Genomic DNA, 17437 nt, shown 5'->3' with positions numbered 1-17437 from the left:
GTGTGTGTGTGTGTGTGTGTGTGAGAGAGAGAGAGAGAGAGAGAGAGAAAGAGAGAGAGAGAGATCAGGATTCAGGAAGACTTGTGTGGCTTATTCAGTACTCAAATGTTATGCCTATCTATGCAGTACAGTGGAATACAATAAGTTGCAAAATGCAATAAGTTTAGTTTACCACCTTACCCTATTAGTCAATCATTTTTTATTTTATTTATATGTTTACTATTATTTTTTATTATTATACCCTCATTGGGGGCTGAGCCCCCCTAAAACGAAAATCTTAGAATCGCCCCTGGCTACCTCTGATCCTACAATCTTCTTGCTTAGGTAATGTGTGAATCCACATCTTCAATTGGAAGTATTATCATATTATTATTATTTTATTTAGCATTTGTACAAATCAATTCATGACATTTCTCGATAATTCTATGGATATGCGGCTAAAAAGACCAACTCGGGCCAACTGGTTAATGCTAGTTTAGTGCTGCTAACTGGTTGACCTTCATAACCATTGTGATTTAGCTGGTGAAGTTGGTCAACACTGTAAAACTGTACCAAGCTAAAAGCTAAAAGCTAATCATAATTTAAATTGTTTATTTAACCCTATAAAGCCTACTGTATCATATTTGATACGCAAATTTCTAAAGCCTCTAAAGTATCACCATGATCAAAACTTTGTACTCAAAAAAGCTGTTGTACACAGTCTTCTACATGCCGTCTGTTGTCAGATTGAACGTCCATACTTTTTTAGCAAGTAAAAGTAGTGAGAGTGTAATGGTACACTTAATAGTACAGAAAATGTGCAAGTCTTTTGGTTCAGCATCTTATAGTTGTATCTTTATTTGTAAATGTTTGAAATTACGTATTTATTTTTTGCTATTTACAAAAAAACCTGCAGCATGAATAATGTTTTGCAGCCAGTTGCGGCAGTTTTGAAAGAAATTAAAAAAAATTTTAAAAAAAAGTTCAAATGTATGTATTAAATGTGATGCAACAGGCTTTTTAGGAACGTTCATTTGTGTCTTTCAATCATCATTGTGTTGCATTGCATTTTGTGTTTTACCTTTTGCCCCCCACAATGGAAACTACATAGAAATTATATTTATATGCATCTTCTGTAAAGAGTCTGGTATTCAGTTATATATAAAAGATATTAAACCATCAGAATTTCATCTTTATTTTTGGCCATATAAATATCCACAACTGCAAAGTGCATATTTTTGCTTATTTTGGGCATCTGAATAAAATCCGTACTCTCCTTTATCATACTAAATGAGCCAATAAGCCTGATGTATCAAATATGATCCTTAACAAAAGACACATAACTTTTTTTTTCTTTCAATATTTTGTCTAATTATTCCATAAAAAAAAAATCTGTAACACTTTAGTATAGGGACCAATTCTCACTGTTAAAGGCAGAGTAAGTGATTTCTGGTAGCCATTGTTGATATTTGAAATCACCAAAACAAACACGCCCCTACCCCAAAAGGGTCTTGCCCCTATTTTGATAGCTCCGCCCCACATATACGTACGCAACCTAGGCAACGATTAGTTGTATGAACGTGACTAAAACTAATAAAAACTAAAATGACAGTTTCACACAAAGACTAGACTAAAACTAAAATTAAAACAGTCCGCCAAAAACAACACTACTGAAAGCTCTCTCCTCCACATCACGAGTAGACACGCCCCTTATTGCTGATTGGCTACAAGTTTGTTTTGCTATTCGGCCCGAATCAGTTTTCTAAAGTGTTTTTGAAAAATCACATACCCTGCCTTTAACTAGTTGCTTATTAGCATACATATTACTAGCATTGGCTGTTTGTTAGTACTTATAAAGCACATATTCTGCATGACCATATTGTACATCCCTAATCCTACCCAATACCTAAACTTAACAACTACCTTACTAACTATTAATAATCAGTAAATAGGAGTTTATTGAGGTAAAAGGCATAGTTAATAGTTAGCTAATAGTGACAACTGGACCTTAAAATAAGGTGCTACCAAAAAATCTGAGTATTATTTCATGTGTCATGCTTGACAAGGTTAATCAAGTTTAGAAGCCTAGTGGGGGCACAAACACACCAACATCCCATGCATACAGGCTACTGGTAACCCTTTGGTCTATTCAATAAAGCAGTAGTATGAAGTAGTGATCGAGGTACAGTGAAAAATGCTAATGTGAGCTGCTAATGTATTGGGCGGTGCTCATGTATTGGCTTTGTGCCCTGCGTTTCATGACCACATGCTTTCTTATGCGCGACTGCATGCTGGTGCCATGACCTTCTCCATTAACCCCTCAGTGTGTGTGCTATTTGAAGTGTAAAGATTATTGAGCTCTCTCATTGGAATGCTGTCAAAAGGTTGTATCACAAAGCATTGCTGTCCATCACTGCTTAATATTCGAAGCCGATAAATTATATGTTAAATGTTGGTTTTTCCACTGATGTGTCCTCTGTTTACTCACCTATACACATGTACATCAGTGTTTGACTGGCCAAATGGTAATGAGCACACACAGCAATTCAATCAACATTACGGTGCAAATGCTCTGAAAGCTGGTAAATCTAAATAGAAGGACAGCTGTTTAGGAAGATAATAGTGTTGCTAAAGGGTGAAGTGTGTCATTTTTTCAAAGTTAAAATGCTTCCGTTTAACTGAGCCTGGTGTGGTGACTAAGTAAAACATGCGTAGTTTGAGGACATCGTTATAGCACTTGCATTGCTGTCTTGTTGATTTTGATTGCTTCCATTGTCCTAATTTGTAAGTTGCTTTGGATAAAAGCATCTGCTGAATGATTAAATGTAAATGTAAATGTACAACAACCAACATAAAACATTGCCGGATTCACTTTCATCTGTTTTGGATAAAACAGAACATGCTTTTTGCACCACTCCTTGGACAGTCCACTTTAAAAGTGTTGCGAAACATGCAACAAGTAACATAATGTCATTTTTCAGGAATGCTGCCACAGACATGTTTCTTCAATCAACCTGTGTTGAATGAATTATAACTTTGTATCTGAACCAGATATGATGCAAGAAGATTCATTTATTACAATGAAAACCGATGTAGATATTGAACGGATATTGACTGTCTAATCAAAGTGATCTGGTTTAATCACTTGCCAAATGACAGTCCAAAAGAAGAACAAACTTTAAGTGGTTGTTGTGAGAACAAAAGCTGTGTTGTTTGTTGTTGCTGATGGCAGTATGGCTGTTTTCACACTTGGCTTGATAGCTTGGTCTGAAGTTTGATTCGGCCCCTCCCCCAGATTCTCTTTTCATATGGTTGCTGTTGTTTACTACATTAGCTACTGTAGATAATAAATAGGAGGAGAAGATGCCAGCCTAACTGTTTTTCCCTATGGTTTTACTTCTAGAACTTCAAACACACAGATAGCCACTTCCATATCAGATTCATGTATGACACAAGATGCTAAAAATGGAACTCAGTTGCAAATGCATGCAATAACAAAATATGTCATAACAATCCACCTCAACAATCCACCTACCTGCAAGGAAGGAAGGATTGCATTCAGACTATTTGCTGAACATCCCAAAATACAGCTTTCACACCAACTAATCTTTGAGTTCAAACTGACTCGGGTCCACACCAAAAGCTCTAGTCAGGTGAAAGCACCACTGATGCACAAGTATCTTGTACAAGAGTTTATGAAAAATATTAGATGAAATGCAAAGCTAAAAAAATCAATCAATCAATCAATCCAGCTGAGCAACTCAAATTGCCACAGGGGCTGGTAGTTTGAGAACATCAATTCTTCAGTTTTTTGCCCTGAGGAGTTTGTCTGACTGGGTAATTCTTGGCTGACTTTTGGATGTTTCATATTTTCCCTTGCTCTCTCTCACTTTTCTTGGCTTGTCTGAATCAATTGAACAAACCGGCATGATATTTGATGGCCCCTGAGCTCCAATTATTACAACAATATTATGGCATGGGTAAGTCAGGAGTTTCTCAGCAGAATGCCAATATAACAGGGACGCTATTTGTATTTGCTGCTAGTCCTTTAGGGCACGAGCAAGGGCAAACTGCTCAGTAACTCAATTTTTAACAATTAGCCCCTGACATATCCCTATGAGAACTGATACATCATTATATTGTTGATGAAATATCTGGAAAAAAAAAACAAGGATTAGCTATTTCGGTTCTCCTGTCTGAGTGAGACCTGTCAAGAACAAGTGGCGCTTTTCAACAAACGCAAACGTGGAACAGTCACTTTCTGGAGTTATAAATAATTTTTGCTGCACAACACCTTTATCGGGATCAGCTTTTGGTGTGCACGCAGCATAAAGTTTACGATAATAATGAGGTTCGTTCACTTTTCTCCTACACTGCATTGGTGCAATTTCTTATTGGCATGCACCATAATTCAAACAGATTGAATCAGATAATATACAACATGGTTGTTTTGGGCTTTGCAACTATTACCAAAAACATTCACAAGGGGGAAGAAAGACCATGATTGTTTAATTATTTCAGAATATGTAGAGCATGCTTATCATCTATGTATTGCAGCTATGTAATTGTGGCTCATGTTCATATTCACTGCCGGACCCTTAGGCTGGGTTAATAGACCTGTCATCACCTTACTGTTCTTGGCTGGAGTGGCACAAATCCTAAAAACAGGGTGAGGCCCTGGGCCAACACTAACCTTGCTGCGTCAAAAAAAAGGTGAAAACCCAATGTAGAGCAGGTTGAGTTTGGTATATAAATGAAGGCCAAGCACTCTCTGTTCAACAGCTGCATTATAGCGCTGTTCATTATATAAATTATAATGGTAATGTGTTTGATTCACCAAAATAAGCACCATGCAAGCCTCACACAGATGAGATGAGATAGAAATAAAAACAAAGTTTTAAGCCTAATTGGTTTTCAAGTTTCGTTAAATTTGTCAGATATATTTTTTTATTTGTTTCTAATCAATGTCGGGTTTGTGTCAAATGCCTTTCCACTTCTCAAAAGTGGAGATGAGAAATATGAAAATATGCAGTGTTAGTTAGTTCACTGAATTGGGATAATAAGCAGCCACCAAGAAAAACCCTACTAACCACCCAAAACACAATGTGTCAGGATTGTGCAGGCATGTTTTGTACAGATATTTTAAAAAATATATGTTTTGTTTATACTGTAAATGCATATCAGGTGCTGATAGATCGAATTCTAGATAGAATCTTATTTACGTGAAATCCTTCAGTCTTCTTACATGCCTACGATCTGAATGGGAGTCACGTAGTCCATTACCAGTCATGTGCTGGAGATTTTCCTTCTTAATTTTTGTTGATTCATGACTGGAGGTGTTCGTGCAAATCCAAAGATCTTAATAGCAACCTGGCAAATTAGCTCTGGAGCCACTAAACGCTCCATACTAACATCTATCTGGGCAGGAGCTGCCTCATTAAGTTAAATAATTCATGAATCTGTCATAATTATGAAACTGCTCACAAGCAAGACTAATTGTACTCATAGTTTAATTAGAGTAGACGCCTGCCACTCAAACACTCCTCTCCAGTTCTGTTCCATGTTGGCCGGAGATACTCCGTGTCCAAGATAACGCTCCAAATGGGAATTCAGTTCATATCCCGGACTCCAACATTAGCCAAATTGTGAAACTTAATTAATATTCCAAGCAAATTTCCACAGCCAGATGACCAGCACTAATTGCTCGGTGTTGCACCTGTGGTCCGTAACTGCTCATGACTGGACGATGTTTGCAGCGGTCTGCAAATTTTGAAAAAACAGCAAGAGGAAGGCTATCCATCTCTATATCGACCGGCGAGCTGCAGCGGCCTGCGAATCAAGTGCGCTGAGATGTAATGCATGCACAATCCAAACAACCACAAGGTCACACCACAATATCATCAAAGGCCTTGAGTGGCCCGACACGGAGCACTTTGAATAATGAGACCTACTTCCTCTTTCTTTCCGAGCCGCCACCTCATCTACACTCTGACAGAATGAACCAAGCGTTGCCAGAGCAGTCAACCTTCAGAACAAGAGAGCAGAGAAATAAATGAGATGGCATCGACATGCAGATGGAGAAGGAGAGAAAAACATGAAAGTTCAAGGGAGAAAGAAGGACCTCTTTCAACCCATCTACCCACAAACCCACAGCAGACAATGGCTAGACAACCCCACTTCAGAGGATGAGAAAAACGTGGCAAATTGACAGGTACTATGAGATCTAAGAGAGTCATTTACATACAGTACAATTGGCTCGACACTTTAGATTTCACTGCAGCTAAATGATGGCTGAGCATCTATAAAGAGAAAGCAGAATTAAACTGGATTTTTACATTTTCAGAAGAAAATAGCCCTTTAGGAGAAGTAATCAATATCACACCTATTGCAATGTTACTATCACAAAGAGCGTGGGACAAGTTACAGGCTTTAGTTCAATACTTTGGATTTGTGAACCCTTAACCCTAAATATGAGCAGTACTAACAGCCGGGATAGGGGTGATATGGATGACTGACATGTCTCTGCACATGTATCAGCCATCCTCTAATAGAAACAGGAATGCCTTCAGCAAGTATTTTTTTATCCATCGGCTCAACAGGAAATGTGGCGTGTGTCGTGCTGTGACACGGGTCTCTCCCAGACAATGGCTCATCTATTTCTGCACTGTCAGCTCGCCCTTAAAGCACAGTTGTCAAACTTAATTGTATTACCTGCAGAGCCGGGAGCCCTTTTATTAATTTATTCCTGGAGGAGGGAGAAAATAGGATGTGAGATGAGGTTCTGCGGCTGTGGAGTGTGTTTATACTCTCTGAAACACGGATACGGCAAAGTAGCATTAACTTGGAATGACAAGAGGAAACGCTTTGGTGTCCTCCAGTAGAGGAGCCAGTCATTTGATTCTTCCAGCCTCATTGCGTAGAATCTGAAGACAATCATCTCTGGCACAAAAGCAGTTATCTGAGATATGACTTGTATTGTTAAAGAGACAGTAGCAAGCTGTGTTACAAAACTTGAGCTTGCCTACCTAGGCAGCGTTTTAAGACATCACAGGAGAGCTCCCAACGTGAGGGAAGCTCATAAATTCTGCTGGCCTATATGAAAAAACTTTGGCCAAATTTAAACGAAGCATGCATGTATTCTTCAGAGATAAAGCAATCCCAGAATGCACCACAGTGAGCTTAAATATTTTGATCCAAAATGGTAGAAATCAAGGGATAGGTCAATTGTATGTACAAATATATGTTGTTGTCTATCACACGTATGAACATATAACACATTTGAAAAAAAATAAAAATAAATCTGCAAAGAACATACTTTACAATGTTCAAAAAATTATTAGATATTATTAAATCATTACTAATGTAATTTTGATTTCTTGACTATTCCATCCATATTTGCATTTAGCCTACTGTAAGACTGGAAATTAATTTTCTTGACGCTGAAATACATTTAGAAATGTATTTTGTTATATGAGGGTTGAAACTAAATCAATGTTCTATTTAAAAAATATATTTTATTGAGCATTACTGTTTGCAACATATATTTAGAATATATTTAAAATATATTTGGGTCACAAATATATATATATATATATATATAAATGTCTGAATGCAAATTATCTGATGGCTTTAAAAATAGACTTTAAAAGACCTGGACATGTTCAAAAAGGGGTTCAAATGTGCCATGAAAATAATTATTTATTATTGAGCATTACTGTTTACAACATATATTTGGCATACATTTAAAATATATTTGGTCACATATATAACATATACAGTGGATATAGACTTTTTTAGACTAATTTTAATCCTTTTATTCCTTTTCACACAAATTATGATTGCGGGGCAGATTATCTATTTTATATATTCCTTGCACAATACTATGTTATGACCTGAGAGCTCTTTTACCACAGTGCATAATTTGTACACTAATATATTGTGATGTTTGCATCACATAATTAGCTCCATACATTTGGCTTTTCTGACATATAAACTTGCTCGGTAGCTCACCTGGTACAGCATTGCATTTTCTAAGCGGCGCACTCAGGTAAGAGTCCTGATAAAAGAGTTCAAAGACTTGTATAAACTAGCTAAAATGGCGTGGTTGCTTCAGCAAATGCCTTTTTATCTCATGTTTGCTTTTGTTAACACTATTGGTTAGGTTTAGTGTAGTGGAACATTATTTTCAAACACAATAGTGCTTAAACCATTTATAGTCTGACATTTGATTTAAGAACTGCTGCGATAAACACAACTAATGTAATAAAATGCTGCCAGATTCACATTCACCTGTTTTGGATAAAACTGAATCTGCTTTTAGCGCCACTTACTGATATTGCAAAGATACATGCAAGAAGCAACGTACTATCATTTTGAATGTTTTTCTAATGAGTCTGGGTTGCAAATAAAGGTTATACTGGAGGCTAAAACTTTTTCAAGAATCATAAAAACATCTAGAAAGAAGCTAGTCCGAGCAGTTAGCATGTGAAGCTCTCGGCCACTGTGCTGTTGGCTATCAAGTGGGCAATGCTCGGCTAGGCAATGGGCAGTAGGTAAACAAAGCCACGATGACATTTTATCTGATGGAGCGTCCTGTGGGGAAAAGCTGTGGCGCTAAACTGTCAGGCAGATTTCTATGAGATGTGGAAGGGATGAAAAAAACAAAAACAAAAGGGGGGCCCTGGCACAAGCTCCCCTCGCCAGGCGCAGGAGTGCAGATAGGGCTCTCACGGGATCGCAGGAGGCAGAGATGAAACACAAAGAGATCTAACCTTTTTTTTATTCTTTCTATTTCTCTGGGAAAACAGAGTTCTTTGGTGCTGAGAGATTAAAAGGGAATGCCAGAGTGAGATAGATTAAAACGAATCAAAGCCATGCATTACTTACTTGCAGTGAATGTCAGCTGAAGAAGAAAATATTGCATTTGTGCAGTGATGAGGTGGTCTATAATTGGCAGCATTTGGTGTTGTGTGAGAGAACATTTTACATGTCAGGAGAATATTTTACTTCAAACAATCCTTCATAAAGTATGTGCGTACAGGTAAAAGACTATGCAAATAATGTAATTGAATAGTTTACAATGAGTTTCTGAGTCTTTTGATGTATTTTCCTATCGGAAAAAACAACAGCTTTCTTTTATTCTGTAATGCTCGAACATCCCATATTAGCTAACACTACCTAGCTGTTGTCTAGTTTTGTTCGGAATACATATAATATAATGCACATGTAAATGAATATGTGAATTGAACTGCGAAGTTTAGGGTTCGTATAAATAGAACTCTGAGAATCTGAAATCGGATTAGATTAATTCCAACTGATGAAAATTGTGCATGTAAATTTACCTTAACATTCATGGTCATTGACTCCAAAAGCATGAACTTGTACCATAGCTTAACCTTAGAGCTCATGGTTGATACATCTTTAAAGGTTTACTTTATCATTAAAAGCCAATTTCACTAGGGGCATTTCAATGACATGTTGGCTTTAAAATAATAATTTCAATCGATTCATTAAGCAATATTGATTTTTAAGATGAAAGTATCCTAATATACAGTACAACCAAATAAAATCACGCATTGCTTTTTAAACATATTTTTCACTGTAAAGGGCCAATACTGATATAATTGTCATGGGGATGAGTGCTCTACAAGCGGTTGTGATATTGAACATATACTTGAATTTAAACACTTGCAAACAGGTTGTTTTGACCATCTGAATGACAAAGATTACAGGTCCAGAATTAGTCACAGAGGCCTGTGAGATTCCTCTCAGCAGTTTCCACAGACATATTTTATAACATTCATTTAATTTCCGATATTTCATTCCTTCCAAGATGAAGCTCACCCATATGACATTTATACCTTATATCATATTCATAATAAATAATGGGTTAGGAGGATGGTCGACTATAGTTTTTAGCGTTTGTATTTTTAGCTTTAATGCTGTTAAGAGGGATGGATTTTGAGACGATTCAGGATGGGTTTTAGCTTGCCGTAACATCACTAAAATTAATAAAGCCAAAAAATCTTATAAACTAGAGCTCACTAGACTTATGTCAACTTCACTAACAGATTGGCAGCATGTCGCAGTATTTGTGCACAAAGCTTTACAGCCGAATAGCAATAATCATACGCTTTCTCCTGAACTGTCCTTTCTCAAATGTGGTGGTAGGAAGTCTGATTCATTATAGTGGACCGCTTTATTTGGACAGTTTGTGTAAATCAAGCAGCAGTAAAAAAAAAAAATTTTAAAAAACCAACGACTAGATTTGATAAATTTCTGCAGGAAGTCCCTTTGAGGCATTCTTATGTAGCACAATATGTAGTTAAATGCTATTGTTCATCAATGTTGTTTAACCCTGTCACCCTAAATAAGATAGATAAAAGCTATTGTGAATAAAGAAGTGAATTATATAGTCTGATCGATCTGAAAAGATATTGCTCGACTTAAATGGCTTCAGTGTAGCAAGCTATATTGCTTATTATACACTGATCAGCCACAACATTAAAACCACAAACAGATGAAGTGAATAACTGTGATTATATCATTACAGTGGCACCTGTCAAGGGGTGGGATATAGACTATTAGGCAACAAGTAAACAGTCAGTTTCTGAATTTCATGTGTTGGAGGCAGGAAAAAATGGGCAATTGAAAAGATCTGAGTGACTTTGACAATAGTCAAATAATGTTGGCTAGACGACTGGGTCAGAGCATCTCCACAAACAGCAAGTCTTGTGGGCTGTTCCTGGTATGCAGTGGTAAGTACATATAAAAAATGGTGCAAGGAAGGACAACCGGTGAACCGGCGTCAGGGTCATGGGTGCCCAAGGCTCATTGATGCACATGGGGAGTGAAGGCGAGCCTGTCTGGTCTGATCACAAAGAAGAGCTACTGTAGCTCAGAGTGCTGAAAAACTTAATGCTGGCCATGATAGAAAGTATCAGAACACACAGTGTGTCGCAGTTTGCTGCATTTGGGCCTTAGCCACAGATCAGTCAAAGTGGCCATGATGAACCCTGTTCACTGCCAGAAGTGCCACAATTGGCATGTGAGCATCAGAACTGGACCATGGAGCAATAGAAAAGGTTGCCTGGTCTGATGAATCACGTTTTTTTTTTCAGATCAGATGGATGGTTGGGTGTGTGTATGTCATTTACCTGGGGAAGTGATGGTAGCTATGAGAAGAAGGCAGGCCAACGGAGGCGTTGTTATGCTCTAGGCCATGTTCTGCTGGGAAACCTTGGGTCCTGCATTCATGCGGATGTTACTTTGACACAAACCATCTTCCTAAAGATTGTTGCAGACCACGTACAGCCCTTCATGGCAGTCGTGTTCACTGATGACAGTGGCCTATTTCAGCAGGATAATGCACTTGCCACACTGCTAAAATTGTTCAGGAATGGTTTGAGGAACATGACAAAGGCCTTGGCCTCCAATTTCTTTAGATGTCACTCCAACTGAGCATCTGTGAGATGTGCTGGACCATCAAATCAGATCCATGGAGGGCCCACCTCGCAACTTGCAACATCTACTGCTTATGTTTTTGTGCCAGTTAACACAGGACACGTTCAGAGGTCTTGTTGAGTCCATGCCTGACACTTCAGCATGAGGGGAACCTACACAATATAAGGCAGGTGGTTTTAATGTTGCAGCTGATCAGCGTAGAATGCTTCTTTAAGACCAAATAGATGTTCAAACGACCCACAAACATCAAAATATGTTATTGCACACAACCTTAATATATACTGTAAACAAAACTGTTGGAAACCCTGCCACATTAAAAGCTGTAGTGTTCCTAGATGTCCAACATATGGTGCAATCAACTGTGTAATATTGCATACAGGCTTTTGTAGATAATAGACTTCAAAGGTTATTTGCAGGGGGCAACCAGCGCAAATGCCCAGCTCATTACTGTAGCATCACGATACACAGAGTTTCATCCCATATACAGAGCATTAGATGTGTTCCCATTATTTAGCCAGATTAAAAGCTTTGGAGGTTCAAAGCCCAAGTGATGTGTTAAGCTGGAGTTCAGAGCCCCAGGGACACTTATCAAATCCCTTACCCACTGCTTACTTTGCACAAGCAGAGACTCTTGACCTCTTAAAGGGGCTGGTTTAGAGAGAGGCCATTTCTCTGAGTAGAGAAGAGAGTTTACACACAAGATAGATCAGATCTAAAGGTATAGAGGTCAGTCCACTGAGACCTGTGTTTTAAACAGTGCTTGCTGTTTCCTCTTCTGCTGCTATCATTGGCTCAGAGCGGCAATTTACGTTAGAGATTCTGGAGCTTATCAACTCATGGTTATTCCCTGAGGTATCAGTCCATCCCAGGTTGTTCATCCTACAAAGGTCCATATAGAGTTCAACAGTGTCCACCCATTTTTTTTTCAGCAGCATGGGTTCCGGAACTATTTCCCCCATTAATTTTTTCTATAGACATTTCACAAAATTCTTCAATAAAGAGATGTACGCCCTGAACCCAAGCAACCAGCTGTGTGTCGAATCAATAACCAATCTTCTTATGGGAAAAAAGGCAGATTTTTTTTTTTGGTGCTATAATGTTTTGCCTTATATGAAAAATACACTACTGGGGATTTCTTACTGTTTATTTTTTTATTAATTATTGAGCCATTACATTAAATCTATGTTCAGAATAACAAAGCACAAAGCTTGTGATTATTGAAAGGTAGGGTGGCAACAAGTAATGTTTAGTAAGATTTGTTCACGCATCAACAGAAAACAGCATAGACTAAAAGATTGGGGTTTAAGAATCAGTACTGGTGCATCAAAATGAAGATTGATTAAAATTGAGAAAATGCTAGTCAACTCAGCCCTAGCATCCACAACCTGAAATGCTTACATTTTGTAGTTTATCCACATTGTGTGCACAGTCAACACGTACTGTCGGAGAAGTACTAATGAAAAGACGATTTGGTCAACGATTTTGGCTCTTCAAAACCATTTCGGCTAAATCTTTGGTTGCCGAAATTTTGGTGCATCTCTAGTAAACAGGGCCACTTTTATACATTGTGATTGATTTGTTTCACCTGACAAACTTTGAGCTTATTGTAGGGTAGATATTTAGTATAATTGCCTCATGGAGATTTCGTATGGTTTTCGGAACCTTTTCTGGACTCTCTACTTTATTTAGGTTGAATTGCTTCATAGAATCATGGGAAAATAAACAGTTCTCAGAAGTGAGCATTGAGTGGTAAGAGGAAGAACTTCATTTTGCTATGACAGCAGCAATAGAGGACTACAAATTACTGTGCCATTAATGTGAAGTAACTGTTTCCTGAGCAATGATTGCGTATCAGTGCAGCCTGTTAAGAAAAACTACTGTCACTTCAGCTTGATAAAGTTGAGTTTGGTCCACGGCCTGAGAAGAGGAATGGTGTGTGTTTGTTATGCGTATGTGTGTGTGTTTCTAACATGCTTGAGAGGATAAAGCAGGTAGTAGTGCTTGGGAACTAATTGAAATGAGAGGCGATGTGCAAGTCTCCTCCAACATCGCCAAGCCATTCGTCAGGGTGACATCACTGTACTCACACCACATCCATCTTCTAGAGCAGGCCCAGGCTTGCACCGCTCGCCGTGATTAATATCCATACCTCCCAACCGCATACCGTCACTCCCAGTGCATTCAAACACAAGCACACTGGGAGGCAGCGGGCAGCTTCCCCTGTAATCTTCTGTAGAGCTGGACAGCTGTGGTGTGGGCTCCTTTTCCATGCCTGCGCCACTGATGGTGGAAAGGGAGCTGGCAAGGAAGAGTGGCGGTGTAGCACTCCTTTATTGCCTATCCAGTAGGAGACTATGCTGGCTCTGCTGGTAACCGAACACTCGATAGCCCCCTAATGAGTTGGATTATGTTTTTTCACCTTCGACTCCAGATAAAGTGTTAGCAAAACACAAGACGCAGGATCAGCAAAACTGCAAGCCATTCCCACAGCAACCACCTGGCTTGAGTTCCAACCACATCTGTGCTGATAATTAATGAAAGAGTTTATCTAATGTTGAAAATGGTCACCAACTACTCACCCTCATTTTTTTCCAAACTTATATGACTTTTTTTCCATACAGAAAGCATATAAAGACCAGAAGCTATCAAAAAGGGCAAAAAAAGTGACTTGTGCTTTTGAGCTGACTGACACAAACAATGAGATGTAAGAGCTGTAGCGAAGGGCAAGATTTTCAGTGAGTAGCAACTGAAGTTTTGGTCTCTTCCTCACACGAAGACTTGGAATATTAAAAGGGTCATCGGATGCCCATTTTCCACAAGTTGATATGATTTGAAGCTGGATCACGAATGATTCGCGTGAACATAGACGCATTTAGGTAGATCGGGATCGGCGCATTCCCTTCAAAATTAAAGTAACGTTAATCCTCTGCGTCTTCAATGGCTCAGATGTCGGGAGTAAATGACGACTGCTATATTCATTATTACATCCAACAACAAAACACTTCAATCGCTTAAACGGAGACGTTCTAAAAAAACTTTTATTCTAGCTTCATTTATTTATTTATTAAATCAATATTTGAATGTGGGTAAGTTTCATTAAAAAAAGCTACATTTTGAACAAAAAGCTGAGAAAATTGCATTTTTGTCAGACTACATCCGGATGGGATGACTGATAATCTAAACATAGATGGAGTACATCACTTCCATTGACACCCCCAAAGCTTCACAGTCCTAAACCACTTCCTGGGTCGACATTTCATTCTGTAATGTTTGGCAGTTTTGATTTGTTTGCTGTTTAATGTTTGACGAGCATGTTATTTTACATATGCATCTGCTTACATACGTGATCACTTGTTTCTGCTTCTTCTTCGTCTGTGCTTTGATTCAGAGATTATGTACTCTTTCAGAAGATGTGTAATAGCGCCCCCTACCGCATAACAGTGAAAACACGGAAAGCTGGAAAATTCTGTCAATAGCTGAGAAACAGTTAAGTTTTATAGAGCTCCGAGGTTGTTAATGGATGTATATGCTTTTGTTGAAGCCGTCTGTTCACATTATTTAAACTTATTTTTAACAGGAATCCGTGGTGAAAAAAAATTATTTAACCTATGGTGCTGTACAGAAAATCCTTTCAGAGACTCACGGCGAGCAAATCACACTATAAGAGCTTGCAGGGAATGCCCACTTCCATGAAGCACCTTAAATTAAAATAGTCTCCCTCTGATCTCAAAATACTACATATGCATACTATGTGTATATTGTATATTGCAATAAACCTAAAATATTGTTTCTACAGACCTTGTGTAGCTCCGCACCTTTTCAGTGCTGCACTCATTGTCTTGTCTTGCGTTTGTATTTCCACAGCGTGAAGGTAAGGTTGTACAAATTTATGAATGAAACACTCATTTTAAAATCTTCCTGGGCTACTGACCTTTGTTATGACCTATTGTTAATTACTCGAAAATTCAAGGATTTCTGTTTTTTCTTTGAACGGAAATTCAAAGACAAAATTCTAAAGATGGCTGCACACTTGTTTCTCTGACGCATAAGGTCTATAGATAAAATCAACAACTTTGTTGAAAGAATAGTTTGACAGAAGTCATATACAGTAGTATAACATGACAAATGTCATACAGGTTTGGAACAACATCGTGGTGAGTAAACGCTCACATCATTTTCATTTTCAAGTGAACTATTCCTTTGAGAACAAGCTGGAACCGTGCGATGACAGACGAAAAAAGATGGTATTATCAAAGCAGGCTGTCAGACTGAAAGGAGCGGCGCAACCGTGTTTGGAGTTTTGCGTTGCTTTTCTCCAAACTTCTAAGCTAAAGATCCCCCCACCCCCCAAAGCCTCTCATTATCAGGAGATGAAATTGCAGCTCCCACCTGCGATCGGGGGCAAGCAGCACTTTGAAGATGCTCTGAAATGTGACCGTGTATGCCTGCTCCCTTAGAATGATTTGCTTTGATAACCCCCTGTCTGATGTATGCAAGAGTTCCGTACTCTTGTAGGTCTCAGGCTGCAGCTTACACTTAGCGTAAAAGCCTTTTGCTGTCTTTGCTGAGATGCACAGCGAGTCGCCCCCACCCTGACACACACACTTCCATTCAGTGCCATTCAATGCTGGGATGTGATTGATTGGGAAGTGCTCCATGAGAGCAGGGCCGTTCAATGCACACCACTCTTTTGTCATTCACAGGGTTCCTGCCTGCCCAGAGAGAGAGAATGTCATGTAATCAGATTAAGAGAAGTGCTGTCACAGGACAGGATGGCTAACAGCTGGCCCATAAGCACCCTGATTTACTTTATGCTGCTTACTGCATACTCCTAAAGGCATAGGACTTTAGTGGAAGCAATCTGTTTTATCAGTCCCAAATTTCCCAGGTTGTTTATCCTCGCCTATCAACAATATGGGTTTTGGTTTGTAGCGTTCCACCACGGCAAATAAATATGACAGGTTTTTGTGTCTTTGATGTGAATGTGTTTAATACCTTAAAAAATTGCATGTCGGTTGCAATCTCATCAACTGCTCATTTCGGCGGAATTGAAAATTCTAAGAATGTATTTCCTGTGCAGTTACACATGCACACACACACACACACACACACACTGGTTGTTTCATCTAATAGTAAAGAGTTTGGACTGAGATTCTTCTCGCCAAGAGCTCTTACTGTTATTAAGAGAGCAAAGATGGAAGGCGGTCTTGTCAGAGCTCATCTAAATCTAGGTATGACATTCCTCTAAAGCTGTCCTATCATATATCTGCAGTCATTAATCCAATGCCAGTCACTCAATCACTAGCCTCTCGTTGATAAATGATGGAATTATATGACTTATAGGTCAATGATGAGGTGTTCATTTTTTTTTTCTGGATGTAGTCATTTATTCAAAAATATATCACAATGCAGTACATAGAGGCAGTGATTGGAATATGCCTCTTCTGTGATTAATATGTTAATAAGTCCAAAATGCCAAATGGATATATATATAACTCACAGATATATTAATAAGCAGATGCAGTGTTCAACTTCTCCACATATATCACTGCTACAGCCATCTTGAAAGAGTCAACAAGAGCTGGATAAATGGATGTCGAAGCTTCAACAGTGAGCTTCAATTAATTGTAATTCCGCAGGTAGCGTTTGGTTGAACTCATCACAAATAATCAAACTGGCAGACCTAATGAACGCTGCACTGTAATTACTGTATATTCTATAGTGGATATTGCACTGCCATTATTAGCTAAGTTCATGTATTATGTCTGCTGAAACAAGCTTAGTTTGTTTGGGTGCCGTATGTAATATTGACAACTAGTGGTTGAAATGGGTACTGCAGTCCAAATTCAAAATATTGCTTCTTCCATCCCGTGGGTTGTCAGATTGAGGAGACACAACGGGAATGAGCGCAATTGACACTGGAAGGCGACGAGCCTTACACTGTAAGTTGATGAGTTGATTTATCCATGTTTTAATATTCCTCTGGTCATAGAGC

This window comes from Sinocyclocheilus rhinocerous, unplaced genomic scaffold (assembly GCF_001515625.1).
Source record: "Sinocyclocheilus rhinocerous isolate Xijiao unplaced genomic scaffold, SAMN03320098_v1.1 scaffold460, whole genome shotgun sequence".
NCBI classification, from domain to species: domain Eukaryota; kingdom Metazoa; phylum Chordata; class Actinopteri; order Cypriniformes; family Cyprinidae; genus Sinocyclocheilus; species Sinocyclocheilus rhinocerous.
The sequence above is the reverse complement of the archived record's forward strand: the minus strand, read 5'-3'. Positions refer to the sequence as shown.